Source organism: Syngnathus typhle, unplaced genomic scaffold (genome assembly GCF_033458585.1).
Source record: "Syngnathus typhle isolate RoL2023-S1 ecotype Sweden unplaced genomic scaffold, RoL_Styp_1.0 HiC_scaffold_373, whole genome shotgun sequence".
NCBI lineage: Eukaryota > Metazoa > Chordata > Actinopteri > Syngnathiformes > Syngnathidae > Syngnathus > Syngnathus typhle.
The window spans coordinates 10001-25000 of NW_026872276.1; positions in this window are offsets into that span (position 1 = coordinate 10001).

Here is a 15000-nt window from a genome sequence, read left to right on the forward strand (position 1 = left end):
CCCCGACCGCCACCCCCCGACCGCCACAAGGCGACCGCCACAAGGCGACCGCCACCGGCCCCAAGCGCCAGCCCCGACCGCCACCCCCCGACCGCCACAAGGCGACCGCCACAAGGCGACCGCCACAAGGCGACCGCCACAAGGCGACCGCCACAAGGCGACCGCCACTGGCCCCAAGCGCCAGCCCCGACCGCCACCCCCCGACCGCCACAAGGCGACCGCCACAAGGCGACCGCCACCGGCCCCAAGCGCCAGCCCCGACCGCCACCCCCCGACCGCCACAAGGCGACCGCCACAAGGCGTTAGTGGCCGCGCCCGGTACTTTACTGGACCCTATTTGGCCCGCGGACCGGCCGGCGTCGCTTCCTTGAATGCTTAGCCGCCTTTCGAGCTGCCATGCCGGGCTTGAGTTAGTGGTTTGCGCCCGGTACTTTACTGGACCCTATTTGGCCCGCGGACCGGCCGGCGTCGCTTCCTTGAATGCTTAGCCGCCTTTCGAGCTGCCATGCCGGGCTTGAGTTAGTGGTTTGCGCCCGGTACTCTACGTTAAAAGTCAGGCGGAACGGCTCTGAAGCTCCAGACGGTGCTTCCTTGAATGCTTAGCCGCCTTTCGAGCTGCCATGCCGGGCTTGAGTTAGTGGTTTGCGCCCGGTACTCTACGTTAAAAGTCAGGCGGAACGGCTCTGAAGCTCCAGACGGTGCTTCCTTGAATGCTTAGCCGCCTTTCGAGCTGCCATGCCGGGCTTGAGTTAGTGGTTTGCGCCCGGTACTCTACGTTAAAAGTCAGGCGGAACGGCTCTGAAGCTCCAGACGGTGCTTCCTTGAATGCTTAGCCGCCTTTCGAGCTGCCATGCCGGGCTTGAGTTAGTGGTTTGCGCCCGGTACTCTACGTTAAAAGTCAGGCGGAACGGCTCTGAAGCTCCAGACGGTGCTTCCTTGAATGCTTAGCCGCCTTTCGAGCTGCCATGCCGGGCTTGAGTTAGTGGTTTGCGCCCGGTACTCTACGTTAAAAGTCAGGCGGAACGGCTCTGAAGCTCCAGACGGTGCTTCCTTGAATGCTTAGCCGCCTTTCGAGCTGCCATGCCGGGCTTGAGTTAGTGGTTTGCGCCCGGTACTCTACGTTAAAAGTCAGGCGGAACGGCTCTGAAGCTCCAGACGGTGCTTCCTTGAATGCTTAGCCGCCTTTCGAGCTGCCATGCCGGGCTTGAGTTAGTGGTTTGCGCCCGGTACTCTACGTTAAAAGTCAGGCGGAACGGCTCTGAAGCTCCAGACGGTGCTTCCTTGAATGCTTAGCCGCCTTTCGAGCTGCCATGCCGGGCTTGAGTTAGTGGTTTGCGCCCGGTACTCTACGTTAAAAGTCAGGCGGAACGGCTCTGAAGCTCCAGACGGTGCTTCCTTGAATGCTTAGCCGCCTTTCGAGCTGCCATGCCGGGCTTGAGTTAGTGGTTTGCGCCCGGTACTCTACGTTAAAAGTCAGGCGGAACGGCTCTGAAGCTCCAGACGGTGCTTCCTTGAATGCTTAGCCGCCTTTCGAGCTGCCATGCCGGGCTTGAGTTAGTGGTTTGCGCCCGGTACTCTACGTTAAAAGTCAGGCGGAACGGCTCTGAAGCTCCAGACGGTGCTTCCTTGAATGCTTAGCCGCCTTTCGAGCTGCCATGCCGGGCTTGAGTTAGTGGTTTGCGCCCGGTACTCTACGTTAAAAGTCAGGCGGAACGGCTCTGAAGCTCCAGACGGTGCTTCCTTGAATGCTTAGCCGCCTTTCGAGCTGCCATGCCCGGCGTGGGTTTCGCGTCCGCGCCCGGTACATTATGGAAGCCAAAAAAAAAAAAAAATTCTAAGTGCGAGTGGGACCGGCCTGGGGGGCTTCCTTGAAAGCCCATCCGCCCTCCGAGCTCTCCCACCGGTCGTGGGTTGGCGTCCGCCACTGCTCAAAGCGAACTTCAAATTATCTGCTTAATAATGTGGAACACCATTCTTAAGTAGTTTTTCCTTAATTTGGGCTCAACTGGCCGGTAATGATCCCCGGTGTCTGAGATTGATCTCAGTGATCCAAAGAGCCCTGACACGTAATACCATCCATGAGTTTAATTGAAAAACAAAAAATGTAATCTTTATGACACATAAATACAATTTGCATAATAATTTGGAACACAGTGTAGACTTCCAGCGGACCGCGCGCGGCTCGGCTGACGGCGCAGCGCGATCTGGTACCGCTGCGCGGGACGAAACACGCCCCGTGCAGAGTTCCAGGCGGCCGGGAAGACATTTAAGCGCTGCCGCTGCAGCTGCGGCGGGGATTTGCCGTCCTCCGGTGGACACGACGAGTAAATACACCAGCAATCGCACTTACACCGTGTTCCAAATTATTATGCAAGTGACATTTATCTCAGATTTTCCTAAATAGTCGATGCAAAATGAGTCAGCATAATTTTCAAGTCATCAACCATTATTTTGATGAATTCTAATTTTATTGAACAAACCTCCGAATGATCACAGAATTTTTAAAAAATAAAAAACTTAAAATGCACTGTTCCACATTATTACGCACAACAGAGTTTTATAACATTTTATAGGTTTTTATGAACTGAAATGCCCATCTTAAGAATTTACAGCATTAGGAGGTCATATTTACTGAAATCAAAAGCTATTTCAAAGAAAAGACAAACAAGTTACATTTTAACATAGGACCCTTTATTTCAATAAAAAACAAAGTTACATTTTAACATAGGACCCTTTGTTCAACAGCAGCTTCACGATTCTTCCATCCACTGAACTTGTGAGTTTTTGTACAGTTTCTGGTTGAATTTCTTGGCAGGATCTAAGAATAGCCTGCCAGAGCTGCTCTTTGGAATTGAACTGCCTCCCACCTTCGTAGATTTTCTGCTTGACGATGCTCCACAAGTTTTCAATAGGATTGAGGTCAGGGGAGCATGGGGGCCACACCATCAGTTTCTCTCCCTTTATTCCCATAGATGCCAAAGACGTTGACGTATTTCTTGCAGCATGAGACGGTGCATTGTCATGCATGAAGATGATCTTTTGACGGAAAGCACGGTTCTTCCTGTTGTACCATGGACAGAAGTGTTGAGTCAGAAATTCCACGTAGTTAACAGACGTAATTTTGACGCCTTCGGGGACCCTAAAGGGGCCAAGCAGCTCTCTCCCCATGATTCCGGCCCAAAACATCACTCCGCCACCTCCCTGCTGACGCCGCAGCCTTGTTGGGCTATCGTGGCCGTCCACCAACCATCCACGACTCCATCCATCTGTAAAGTCAAGTCAAATCAAGTTTATTTGTATAGCCCTAAATCACAAGCAGTCTCAAAGGGCTTCACATAGACAGAAATTGACAATTATTCTCAAAGCATCCCCTGAGCTCTCAAAAGTGCAAGGAAAAACTTAAAAAACCCTACCTGGCCCATCCAAGGTGGCACGGCACTCGTCGGTGAACAGGACTGTCTGAAAATTTGTCTTCATGTAAGTCTGGGCCCACTGCAGCCGTTTCTGCTTGTTCGCGTTGTTCAGGGGTGGCCGAATGGAGGGTTTCCGCACAACTGCAAGCCTCTGGAGGATCCTGCACCTCGTCGTTCGTGGGACTTCACTGGCACCAGCAGCGTCGAATATTTGTTTGCTCGTCTTTAGTGGCATGCTTGCAGCCGCCCTCTTGATTCGATTTGTTTGTCTTGCAGAAACCTTCCTTGTCGTGCCTTTGTCTGCACGAACGCGCGTTTGCTCCGAATCAGCGACGAATTTCTTCAAAGTTCGATGGTCGCGCTTAAGCTTTCGTGCAATATCGAATGTCTGCATACCTTGTCCAAGGCATCGAACGATTTCACGCTTCTCGACAGCAGAGAGATCCTTTTTCCTCCCCATGGTTGAACGAAATGGCCGAACGCTTAAAAACGCGGAACTTAAATAGACTTGTTAATTACTACAATTGCGCTCACCTGGCAGACTACCATGGACTGTACCATGACTGAGGGTGATTTCAGTACTTGAAAAACAAAAAATGTAATCTTTATGACACTTAAATACATTTTGCATAATAATTTGGAACACGGGACCGTGTTCCAAATTATTATGCAAAGGATATTTATCTCAGATTTTCCTAAATAGCTTCCTTGAAATGTTACCCGGCTTTTGAGCTCTCCTGCCGGGCGTGGGTTTGCGTCAGCGCCCGGTAACATTATGGAAGCTAAAAGAAAGAAAAAAGAAACAAATCTAAGTGCGATTGCTGGTGTCTAAATACATTTTGCATAATAATTTGGAACACGGGACCGTGTTCCAAATTATTATGCAAGTGATATTTATCTCAGATTTTCCTAAATAGCTTTACTCGTCGTGCCGACCGGAGGGAGGCCACTCCCCGCCGCAGCTGAACAGTCATCCCGGCCTAGTGGAGGTCTGCGCAGGGGGGGTCTTCCTTGAAATGTTACCCGGCTTCCGAGCTCTCCTGCCGGGCGTGGGTTTGCGTCAGCGCCCGGTAACATTATGGAAGCTAAAAGAAAGAAAAAAGAAACAAATCTAAGAGCAAGTGCTGGTGTATTTACTCGTCGTGTCCACCGGAGGGAGGCAACTCCCCGCCGCAGCTGCAGAGGCAGCTTTGAACAGTCATCCCGGCCTAGTGGAGGTCTGCGCAGGGGGGGTCTTCCTTGAAATGTTACCCGGCTTTTGAGCTCTCCTGTCCGGCGTGGGTTTGCGTCAGCGGCCGGTGTCATTTACTCGTCGTGCCGACCGGAGGGAGGCCACTCCCCGCCGCAGCTGAACAGTCATCCCGGCCTAGTGGAGGTCTGCGCAGGGGGGGTCTTCCTTGAAATGTTACCCGGCTTTTGAGCTCTCCTGCCGGGCGTGGGTTTGCGTCAGCGCCCGGTAACATTATGGAAGCTAAAAGAAAGAAAAAAAGAAACAAATCTAAGTGCGATTGCTGGTGTCTAAATACATTTTGCATAATAATTTGGAACACGGGACCGTGTTCCAAATTATTATGCAAGTGATATTTATCTCAGATTTTCCTAAATAGCTTTACTCGTCGTGCCGACCGGAGGGAGGCCACTCCCCGCCGCAGCTGAACAGTCATCCCGGCCTAGTGGAGGTCTGCGCAGGGGGGGTCTTCCTTGAAATGTTACCCGGCTTTTGAGCTCTCCTGTCCGGCGTGGGTTTGCGTCAGCGGCCGGTGTCATTTACTCGTCGTGCCGACCGGAGGGAGGCCACTCCCCGCCGCAGCTGAACAGTCATCCCGGCCTAGTGGAGGTCTGCGCAGGGGGGGTCTTCCTTGAAATGTTACCCGGCTTTTGAGCTCTCCTGCCGGGCGTGGGTTTGCGTCAGCGCCCGGTAACATTATGGAAGCTAAAAGAAAGAAAAAAGAAACAAATCTAAGAGCAAGTGCTGGTGTATTTACTCGTCGTGTCCACCGGAGGGAGGCAACTCCCCGCCGCAGCTGCAGAGGCAGCTTTGAACAGTCATCCCGGCCTAGTGGAGGTCTGCGCAGGGGGGGTCTTCCTTGAAATGTTACCCGGCTTTTGAGCTCTCCTGTCCGGCGTGGGTTTGCGTCAGCGGCCGGTGTCATTTACTCGTCGTGCCGACCGGAGGGAGGCCACTCCCCGCCGCAGCTGAACAGTCATCCCGGCCTAGTGGAGGTCTGCGCAGGGGGGTCTTCCTTGAAATGTTACCCGGCTTTTGAGCTCTCCTGCCGGGCGTGGGTTTGCGTCAGCGCCCGGTAACATTATGGAAGCTAAAAGAAAGAAAAAAAGAAACAAATCTAAGTGCGATTGCTGGTGTCTAAATACATTTTGCATAATAATTTGGAACACGGGACCGTGTTCCAAATTATTATGCAAGTGATATTTATCTCAGATTTTCCTAAATAGCTTTACTCGTCGTGCCGACCGGAGGGAGGCCACTCCCCGCCGCAGCTGAACAGTCATCCCGGCCTAGTGGAGGTCTGCGCAGGGGGGGTCTTCCTTGAAATGTTACCCGGCTTTTGAGCTCTCCTGTCCGGCGTGGGTTTGCGTCAGCGGCCGGTGTCATTTACTCGTCGTGCCGACCGGAGGGAGGCCACTCCCCGCCGCAGCTGAACAGTCATCCCGGCCTAGTGGAGGTCTGCGCAGGGGGGGTCTTCCTTGAAATGTTACCCGGCTTTTGAGCTCTCCTGTCCGGCGTGGGTTTGCGTCAGCGGCCGGTGTCATTTACTCGTCGTGCCGACCGGAGGGAGGCCACTCCCCGCCGCAGCTGAACAGTCATCCCGGCCTAGTGGAGGTCTGCGCAGGGGGGGTCTTCCTTGAAATGTTACCCGGCTTTTGAGCTCTCCTGTCCGGCGTGGGTTTGCGTCAGCGGCCGGTGTCATTTACTCGTCGTGCCGACCGGAGGGAGGCCACTCCCCGCCGCAGCTGAACAGTCATCCCGGCCTAGTGGAGGTCTGCGCAGGGGGGGTCTTCCTTGAAATGTTACCCGGCTTTTGAGCTCTCCTGTCCGGCGTGGGTTTGCGTCAGCGGCCGGTGTCATTTACTCGTCGTGCCGACCGGAGGGAGGCCACTCCCCGCCGCAGCTGAACAGTCATCCCGGCCTAGTGGAGGTCTGCGCAGGGGGGGTCTTCCTTGAAATGTTACCCGGCTTTTGAGCTCTCCTGTCCGGCGTGGGTTTGCGTCAGCGGCCGGTGTCATTTACTCGTCGTGCCGACCGGAGGGAGGCCACTCCCCGCCGCAGCTGAACAGTCATCCCGGCCTAGTGGAGGTCTGCGCAGGGGGGGTCTTCCTTGAAATGTTACCCGGCTTTTGAGCTCTCCTGTCCGGCGTGGGTTTGCGTCAGCGGCCGGTGTCATTTACTCGTCGTGCCGACCGGAGGGAGGCCACTCCCCGCCGCAGCTGAACAGTCATCCCGGCCTAGTGGAGGTCTGCGCAGGGGGGGTCTTCCTTGAAATGTTACCCGGCTTTTGAGCTCTCCTGTCCGGCGTGGGTTTGCGTCAGCGGCCGGTGTCATTTACTCGTCGTGCCGACCGGAGGGAGGCCACTCCCCGCCGCAGCTGAACAGTCATCCCGGCCTAGTGGAGGTCTGCGCAGGGGGGGTCTTCCTTGAAATGTTACCCGGCTTTTGAGCTCTCCTGTCCGGCGTGGGTTTGCGTCAGCGGCCGGTGTCATTTACTCGTCGTGCCGACCGGAGGGAGGCCACTCCCCGCCGCAGCTGAACAGTCATCCCGGCCTAGTGGAGGTCTGCGCAGGGGGGGTCTTCCTTGAAATGTTACCCGGCTTTTGAGCTCTCCTGTCCGGCGTGGGTTTGCGTCAGCGGCCGGTGTCATTTACTCGTCGTGCCGACCGGAGGGAGGCCACTCCCCGCCGCAGCTGAACAGTCATCCCGGCCTAGTGGAGGTCTGCGCAGGGGGGGTCTTCCTTGAAATGTTACCCGGCTTTTGAGCTCTCCTGTCCGGCGTGGGTTTGCGTCAGCGGCCGGTGTCATTTACTCGTCGTGCCGACCGGAGGGAGGCCACTCCCCGCCGCAGCTGAACAGTCATCCCGGCCTAGTGGAGGTCTGCGCAGGGGGGGTCTTCCTTGAAATGTTACCCGGCTTTTGAGCTCTCCTGTCCGGCGTGGGTTTGCGTCAGCGGCCGGTGTCATTTACTCGTCGTGCCGACCGGAGGGAGGCCACTCCCCGCCGCAGCTGAACAGTCATCCCGGCCTAGTGGAGGTCTGCGCAGGGGGGGTCTTCCTTGAAATGTTACCCGGCTTTTGAGCTCTCCTGCCGGGCGTGGGTTTGCGTCAGCGGCCGGTGTCATTTACTCGTCGTGCCGACCGGAGGGAGGCCACTCCCCGCCGCAGCTGAACAGTCATCCCGGCCTAGTGGAGGTCTGCGCAGGGGGGGTCTTCCTTGAAATGTTACCCGGCTTTTGAGCTCTCCTGTCCGGCGTGGGTTTGCGTCAGCGGCCGGTGTCATTTACTCGTCGTGTCCACCGGAGGGAGGCCACTCCCCGCCGCAGCTGCAGCGGCAGCTTTGAAACGTCATCCCGGCCCCCTGGAACTGTGCGCGGGGGGGGCGATGCGTCCCGTGCGAGGTACCAGGTCGCGCTGCGCCGTCTGCCTGGCCGCTTTGGGCCCGCTGGAAGTCTATTAAAGCTCCGCGATCTCCGCCTCGGTGCTTAAAAAGCGTCCATCCGCTCTCCTGGAGCTTCTTTCGGTCATCTCGTCCGCGTGCACGGCCTGCCGGTGGCACCGGCTGGAGCTCCGCAAAAAGCTCCATTTCTGTTAAAAATGCTTAGCCGCGTCCCTGGAAGCCCAATCGGGCGTAGAAAGTGAGGGGGAAGGCCCCCAAAGCACCGGCTGGAAGTCCCAAAAAAGCTCCATGATTGGTCAATAATGCTTAGCCGCCTCCCTGGAAGCCTAATCGGGCATAAAAAGCTAGGCGGAACGGCCCCAAAGCTCCACACGGAAGTCCCAAAAAAGCTCCATGATTGGTCAATAATGCTTAGCCGCCTCCCTGGAAGCCTAATCGGGCATAAAAAGCTAGGCGGAACGGCCCCAAAGCTCCACACGGAAGTCCCAAAAAAGCTCCATGATTGGTCAATAATGCTTAGCCGCCTCCCTGGAAGCCTAATCGGGCATAAAAAGCTAGGCGGAACGGCCCCAAAGCTCCACACGGAAGTCCCAAAAAAGCTCCATGATTGGTCAATAATGCTTAGCCGCCTCCCTGGAAGCCTAATCGGGCATAAAAAGCTAGGCGGAACGGCCCCAAAGCTCCACACGGAAGTCCCAAAAAAGCTCCATGATTGGTCAATAATGCTTAGCCGCCTCCCTGGAAGCCTAACCGGGCATAAAAAGCTAGGCGGAACGGCCCCAAAGCTCCACACGGAAGTCCCAAAAAAGCTCCATGATTGGTCAATAATGCTTAGCCGCCTCCCTGGAAGCCTAATCGGGCATAAAAAGCTAGGCGGAACGGCCCCAAAGCTCCACACGGAAGTCCCAAAAAAGCTCCATGATTGGTCAATAATGCTTAGCCGCCTCCCTGGAAGCCTAATCGGGCATAAAAAGCTAGGCGGAACGGCCCCAAAGCTCCACACGGAAGTCCCAAAAAAGCTCCATGATTGGTCAATAATGCTTAGCCGCCTCCCTGGAAGCCTAATCGGGCATAAAAAGTTAGGCGGAACGGCCCCAAAGCTCCACACGGAAGTCCGAAAAAAGCTCAAAAATTTTCTAAGTGCCAACGGCTCATTCGCCGTAATGTGTCCGCTCCGCGCTGGTTCCCCGGTCGGCCGCGAATAGCGCAAAATCAGCCTCACGGAAGTTCGAAAAAAGCTCAAAAATTTTCTAAGTGCCAACGGCTCATTCGCCGTAATGTGTCCGCTCCGCGCTGGTTCCCCGGTCGGCCGCGAATAGCGCAAAATCAGCCTCACGGAAGTTCGAAAAAAGCTCAAAAATTTTCTAAGTGCCAACGGCTCATTCGCCGTAATGTGTCCGCTCCGCGCTGGTTCCCCGGTCGGCCGCGAATAGCGCAAAAATCAGCCTAAGTGCAGTACCAACCTTGGCGTGTTGGTGCGCCAGAGTACGATGAGTTGGTCCCCCTAGTCACTGTACTCATTACCTTTACCCCCTAATCGCAAAATATAGTCAGAACGTATATGCAGAAGACTATTTTTTTCTTTTTTAAAATTTTCTAAGTGCCAGCGGATGCTGGCACACGAACTGTCCGAGCTACGACGGTTCTCCGGTCGGACAGCGAGGGTGAAAAAGCGGTCCTAAAATCACCGAGGGCTGCCGCACAAGTTGTCCGAGTGGCGACGGTTCCCCGGTCGGCCACGAATGTCGAAAATTCGGCCTCTCCACCACGGAGGTCGGTGAGAATTTCAGAATATTTTCTAAGTGCCAACGGCTCTTGCGCCGTAAAGTGTCCGCTTTGCCTGGTTCCCTCGGTCGGCCACAAATAGCGAAAAATCAGCCTCTCCTTCTGGAGCTCGCCTAAGTGCCAACGGCTCTTGCGCCGTAATGTGTCCGCTTTGCCTGGTTCCCTCGGTCGGCCACAAACGGCGAAAAATCAGCCTCTCATTCTGGAGCTCGTGCCAACTTTGGCGAATATTTTCTAAGTGCCAACGGCTCTTGCGCCGTAAAGTGTCCGCTTTGCCTGGTTCCCTCGGTCGGCCACAAATAGCGAAAAATCAGCCTCTCCTTCTGGAGCTCGCCTAAGTGCCAACGGCTCTTGCGCCGTAATGTGTCCGCTTTGTCTGGTTCCCTCGGTCGGCCACAAACGGCGAAAAATCAGCCTCTCCTTCTGGAGCTCGTGCCAACTTTGGCGAATATTTTCTAAGTGCCAACGGCTCTTGCGCCGTAAAGTGTCCGCTTTGCCTGGTTCCCTCGGTCGGCCACAAATAGCGAAAAAATCAGCCTCTCCTTCTGGAGCTCGCCTAAGTGCCAACGGCTCTTGCGCCGTAATGTGTCCGCTTTGCCTGGTTCCCTCGGTCGGCCACAAATAGCGAAAAATCAGCCTCTCCTTCTGGAGCTCGCGCAAGTGCCAACGGCTCTTGCGCCGTAAAGTGTCCGCTTTGTCTGGTTCCCTCGGTCGGCCACAAATAGCGAAAAATCAGCCTCTCCTTCTGGAGCTCGTGCCAACTTTGGCGAATATTTTCTAAGTGCCAACGGCTCTTGCGCCGTAAAGTGTCCGCTTTGCCTGGTTCCCTCGGTCGGCCACAAATAGCGAAAAAATCAGCCTCTCCTTCTGGAGCTCGCCTAAGTGCCAACGGCTCTTGCGCCGTAATGTGTCCGCTTTGCCTGGTTCCCTCGGTCGGCCACAAACGGCGAAAAATCAGCCTCTCATTCTGGAGCTCGTGCCAACTTTGGCGAATATTTTCTAAGTGCCAACGGCTCTTGCGCCGTAATGTGTCCGCTTTGCCTGGTTCCCTCGGTCGGCCACAAATAGCGAAAAAATCAGCCTCTCCTTCTGGAGCTCGCCTAAGTGCCAACGGCTCTTGCGCCGTAATGTGTCCGCTTTGTCTGGTTCCCTCGGTCGGCCACAAACGGCGAAAAATCAGCCTCTCATTCTGGAGCTCGTGCCAACTTTGGCGAATATTTTCTAAGTGCCAACGGCTCTTGCGCCGTAATGTGTCCGCTTTGCCTGGTTCCCTCGGTCGGCCACAAATAGCGAAAAAATCAGCCTCTCCTTCTGGAGCTCGCCTAAGTGCCAACGGCTCTTGCGCCGTAATGTGTCCGCTTTGCCTGGTTCCCTCGGTCGGCCACAAACGGCGAAAAATCAGCCTCTCATTCTGGAGCTCGTGCCAACTTTGGCGAATATTTTCTAAGTGCCAACGGCTCTTGCGCCGTAATGTGTCCGCTTTGCCTGGTTCCCTCGGTCGGCCACAAATAGCGAAAAAATCAGCCTCTCCTTCTGGAGCTCGCCTAAGTACCAACGGCTCTTGCGCCGTAATGTGTCCGCTTTGTCTGGTTCCCTCGGTCGGCCACAAACGGCGAAAAATCAGCCTCTCATTCTGGAGCTCGTGCCAACTTTGGCGAATATTTTCTAAGTGCCAACGGCTCTTGCGCCGTAATGTGTCCGCTTTGCCTGGTTCCCTCGGTCGGCCACAAATAGCGAAAAAATCAGCCTCTCCTTCTGGAGCTCGCCTAAGTGCCAACGGCTCTTGCGCCGTAATGTGTCCGCTTTGCCTGGTTCCCTCGGTCGGCCACAAACGGCGAAAAATCAGCCTCTCATTCTGGAGCTCGTGCCAACTTTGGCGAATATTTTCTAAGTGCCAACGGCTCTTGCGCCGTAATGTGTCCGCTTTGCCTGGTTCCCTCGGTCGGCCACGAACGGCGAAAAATCAGCCTCTCCTTCTGGAGCTCGCCTAAGTGCCAACGGCTCTTGCGCCGTAATGTGTCCGCTTTGCCTGGTTCCCTCGGTCGGCCACAAATAGCGAAAAATCAGCCTCTCCTTCTGGAGCTCGTGCCAACTTTGGCGAATATTTTCTAAGTGCCAACGGCTCTTGCGCCGTAATGTGTCCGCTTTGCCTGGTTCCCTCGGTCGGCCACAAATAGCGAAAAACCAGCCTCTCCTTCTGGAGCTCGCCTAAGTGCCAACGGCTCTTGCGCCGTAATGTGTCCGCTTTGCCTGGTTCCCTCGGTCGGCCACAAATAGCGAAAAATCAGCCTCTCCTTCTGGAGCTCGTGCCAACTTTGGCGAATATTTTCTAAGTGCCAACGGCTCTTGCGCCGTAATGTGTCCGCTTTGCCTGGTTCCCTCGGTCGGCCACAAATAGCGAAAAACCAGCCTCTCCTTCTGGAGCTCGCCTAAGTGCCAACGGCTCTTGCGCCGTAATGTGTCCGCTTTGCCTGGTTCCCTCGGTCGGCCACAAATAGCGAAAAACCAGCCTCTCCTTCTGGAGCTCGCCTAAGTGCCAACGGCTCTTGCGCCGTAATGTGTCCGCTTTGCCTGGTTCCCTCGGTCGGCCACAAACGGCGAAAAATCAGCCTCTCCTTCTGGAGCTCGCCTAAGTGCCAACGGCTCTTGCGCCGTAATGTGTCCGCTTTGCCTGGTTCCCTCGGTCGGCCACAAATAGCGAAAAACCAGCCTCTCCTTCTGGAGCTCGCCTAAGTGCCAACGGCTCTTGCGCCGTAATGTGTCCGCTTTGCCTGGTTCCCTCGGTCGGCCACAAATAGCGAAAAACCAGCCTCTCCTTCTGGAGCTCGCGCCAACTTTGTCAAAAAATTTCTAAGTGCCAACGGCTCTTGCGCCGTAAAGTGTCCGCTTTGCCTGGTTCCCTCGGTCGGCCACAAATAGCGAAAAATCAGCCTCTCCTTCTGGAGCTCGTGCCAACTTTGGCGAATATTTTCTAAGTGCCAACGGCTCTTGCGCCGTAATGTGTCCGCTTTGCCTGGTTCCCTCGGTCGGCCACAAATAGCGAAAAATCAGCCTCTCCTTCTGGAGCTCGCCTAAGTGCCAACGGCTCTTGCGCCGTAAAGTGTCCGCTTTGTCTGGTTCCCTCGGTCGGCCACAAACGGCGAAAAATCAGCCTCTCCTTCTGGAGCTCGTGCCAACTTTGGCGAATATTTTCTAAGTGCCAACGGCTCTTGCGCCGTAAAGTGTCCGCTTTGTCTGGTTCCCTCGGTCGGCCACAAATAGCGAAAAATCAGCCTCTCCTTCTGGAGCTCGCGCAAGTGCCAACGGCTCTTGCGCCGTAAAGTGTCCGCTTTGTCTGGTTCCCTCGGTCGGCCACAAATAGCGAAAAATCAGCCTCTCCTTCTGGAGCTCGTGCCAACTTTGGCGAATATTTTCTAAGTGCCAACGGCTCTTGCGCCGTAATGTGTCCGCTTTGTCTGGTTCCCTCGGTCGGCCACAAATAGCGAAAAATCAGCCTCTCCTTCTGGAGCTCGTGCCAACTTTGGCGAATATTTTCTAAGTGCCAACGGCTCTTGCGCCGTAAAGTGTCCGCTTTGCCTGGTTCCCTCGGTCGGCCACAAATAGCGAAAAATCAGCCTCTCCTTCTGGAGCTCGCGCCAACTTTGTCAAAAAATTTCTAAGTGCCAACGGCTCTTGCGCCGTAAAGTGTCCGCTTTGCCTGGTTCCCTCGGTCGGCCACAAATAGCGAAAAATCAGCCTCTCCTTCTGGAGCTCGCGCCAACTTTGTCGAAAAATTTCTAAGTGCCAACGGCTCTTGCGCCGTAAAGTGTCCGCTTTGTCTGGTTCCCTCGGTCGGCCGCAAATAGCGAAAAATCAGCCTCTCGCCCGTCAGGTACCAGGCGTTGGGGTACCAGGGGTAAGTGCAGTACCAGCTTTGGTCTGTTGGTGCGCCAGAGTACGATGAGTTGGTCCCCCTAGTCACTGTACTCATTACCTTTACCCCCAAATCGCAAAATATAGTCAGAACGAGTGTGGGGAACACAAGTTTTGGCCCCGAGAACCAGGCGGCTGGTGTCTCTAGCGATGTGTTCCCCCCCAAAAAGTGTTCACATGCTCGGACAGCGAACCTAGGAGCTACCGCAAAGCACTCTGGAAGTGCAAGAGCGAAAAATTTTCTAAGTACAAAAACTCTCGAAAATTTTCAAAGTGTCACAGTGCTCGAAAATTTTCAAAGTGCTACATGCTTTCCATCCAAGGAAGGAATAGTGGAGGACCGGCCGCCTCCTTAAACACAAGCCGGCGGAACGACGGGGAGGACCGGCCGCCTCCTTAAACACAGGCCGGTGGAACGTTTGGCAGAATTCTTCTCGTGGAGGACCGGCCGCCTCCTTAAACACAAGCCGGCGGAACGACGGGGAGGACCGGCCGCCTCCTTAAACACAGGCCGGTGGAACGTTTGGCAGAATTCTTCTCGTGGAGGACCGGCCGCCTCCTTAAACACAGGCCGGTGGGAACGGTTGGCAGAATTGCGTGACGGCCGCCTGCTCCCGGCGTCCGCACGTGAACGAACACCCCCTCCCGGGGACGGCCGTCTGCTCCCGACCGCCGTCCTTCACCCCCTCACCTTCCGGACCCCCGTCTGCTCCCGGCGGGCCTCCGAGTACCCCCACCTTCTCCCGAACTGACCGACAGGCAATGAGACCCGCCTTGGTAGGGCCCCCACCGGCCCCGGCTCGCGCCGGCGTTGGGTGGACGGTTCCTCCCCACTTGCGGGTCGCTCTCCACGGAGGACCGGTCGCCTCACTAAACATAGGCCGGGCGAAAATCTGCGAATGTTATACATCCAAGGAGGGAGGACCGGCCGCCTCCTTAAACCACCGGCCGGGCGAAAATATGCGAATGTTATACATCCAAGGAGGGAGGACCGGTCGCCTCACTAAACATAGGCCGGGCGAAAATCTGCGAATGTTATACATCCAAGGAGGGAGGACCGGCCGCCTCCTTAAACCACCGGCCGGGCGAAAATCTGCGAATGTTATACATCCAAGAAAGGAAGGAAGGAGGGAACCGGCCGCCTCCTTAAACACAGGCCGGGCGAAAATCTGCGAATCTTATCCATCCAAGGACGGAGGACCGGCCGCCTCCTTAAACACAGGCCGGTAGGAACGGTTGGCAGAATCGCGTGACGGCCGCCTG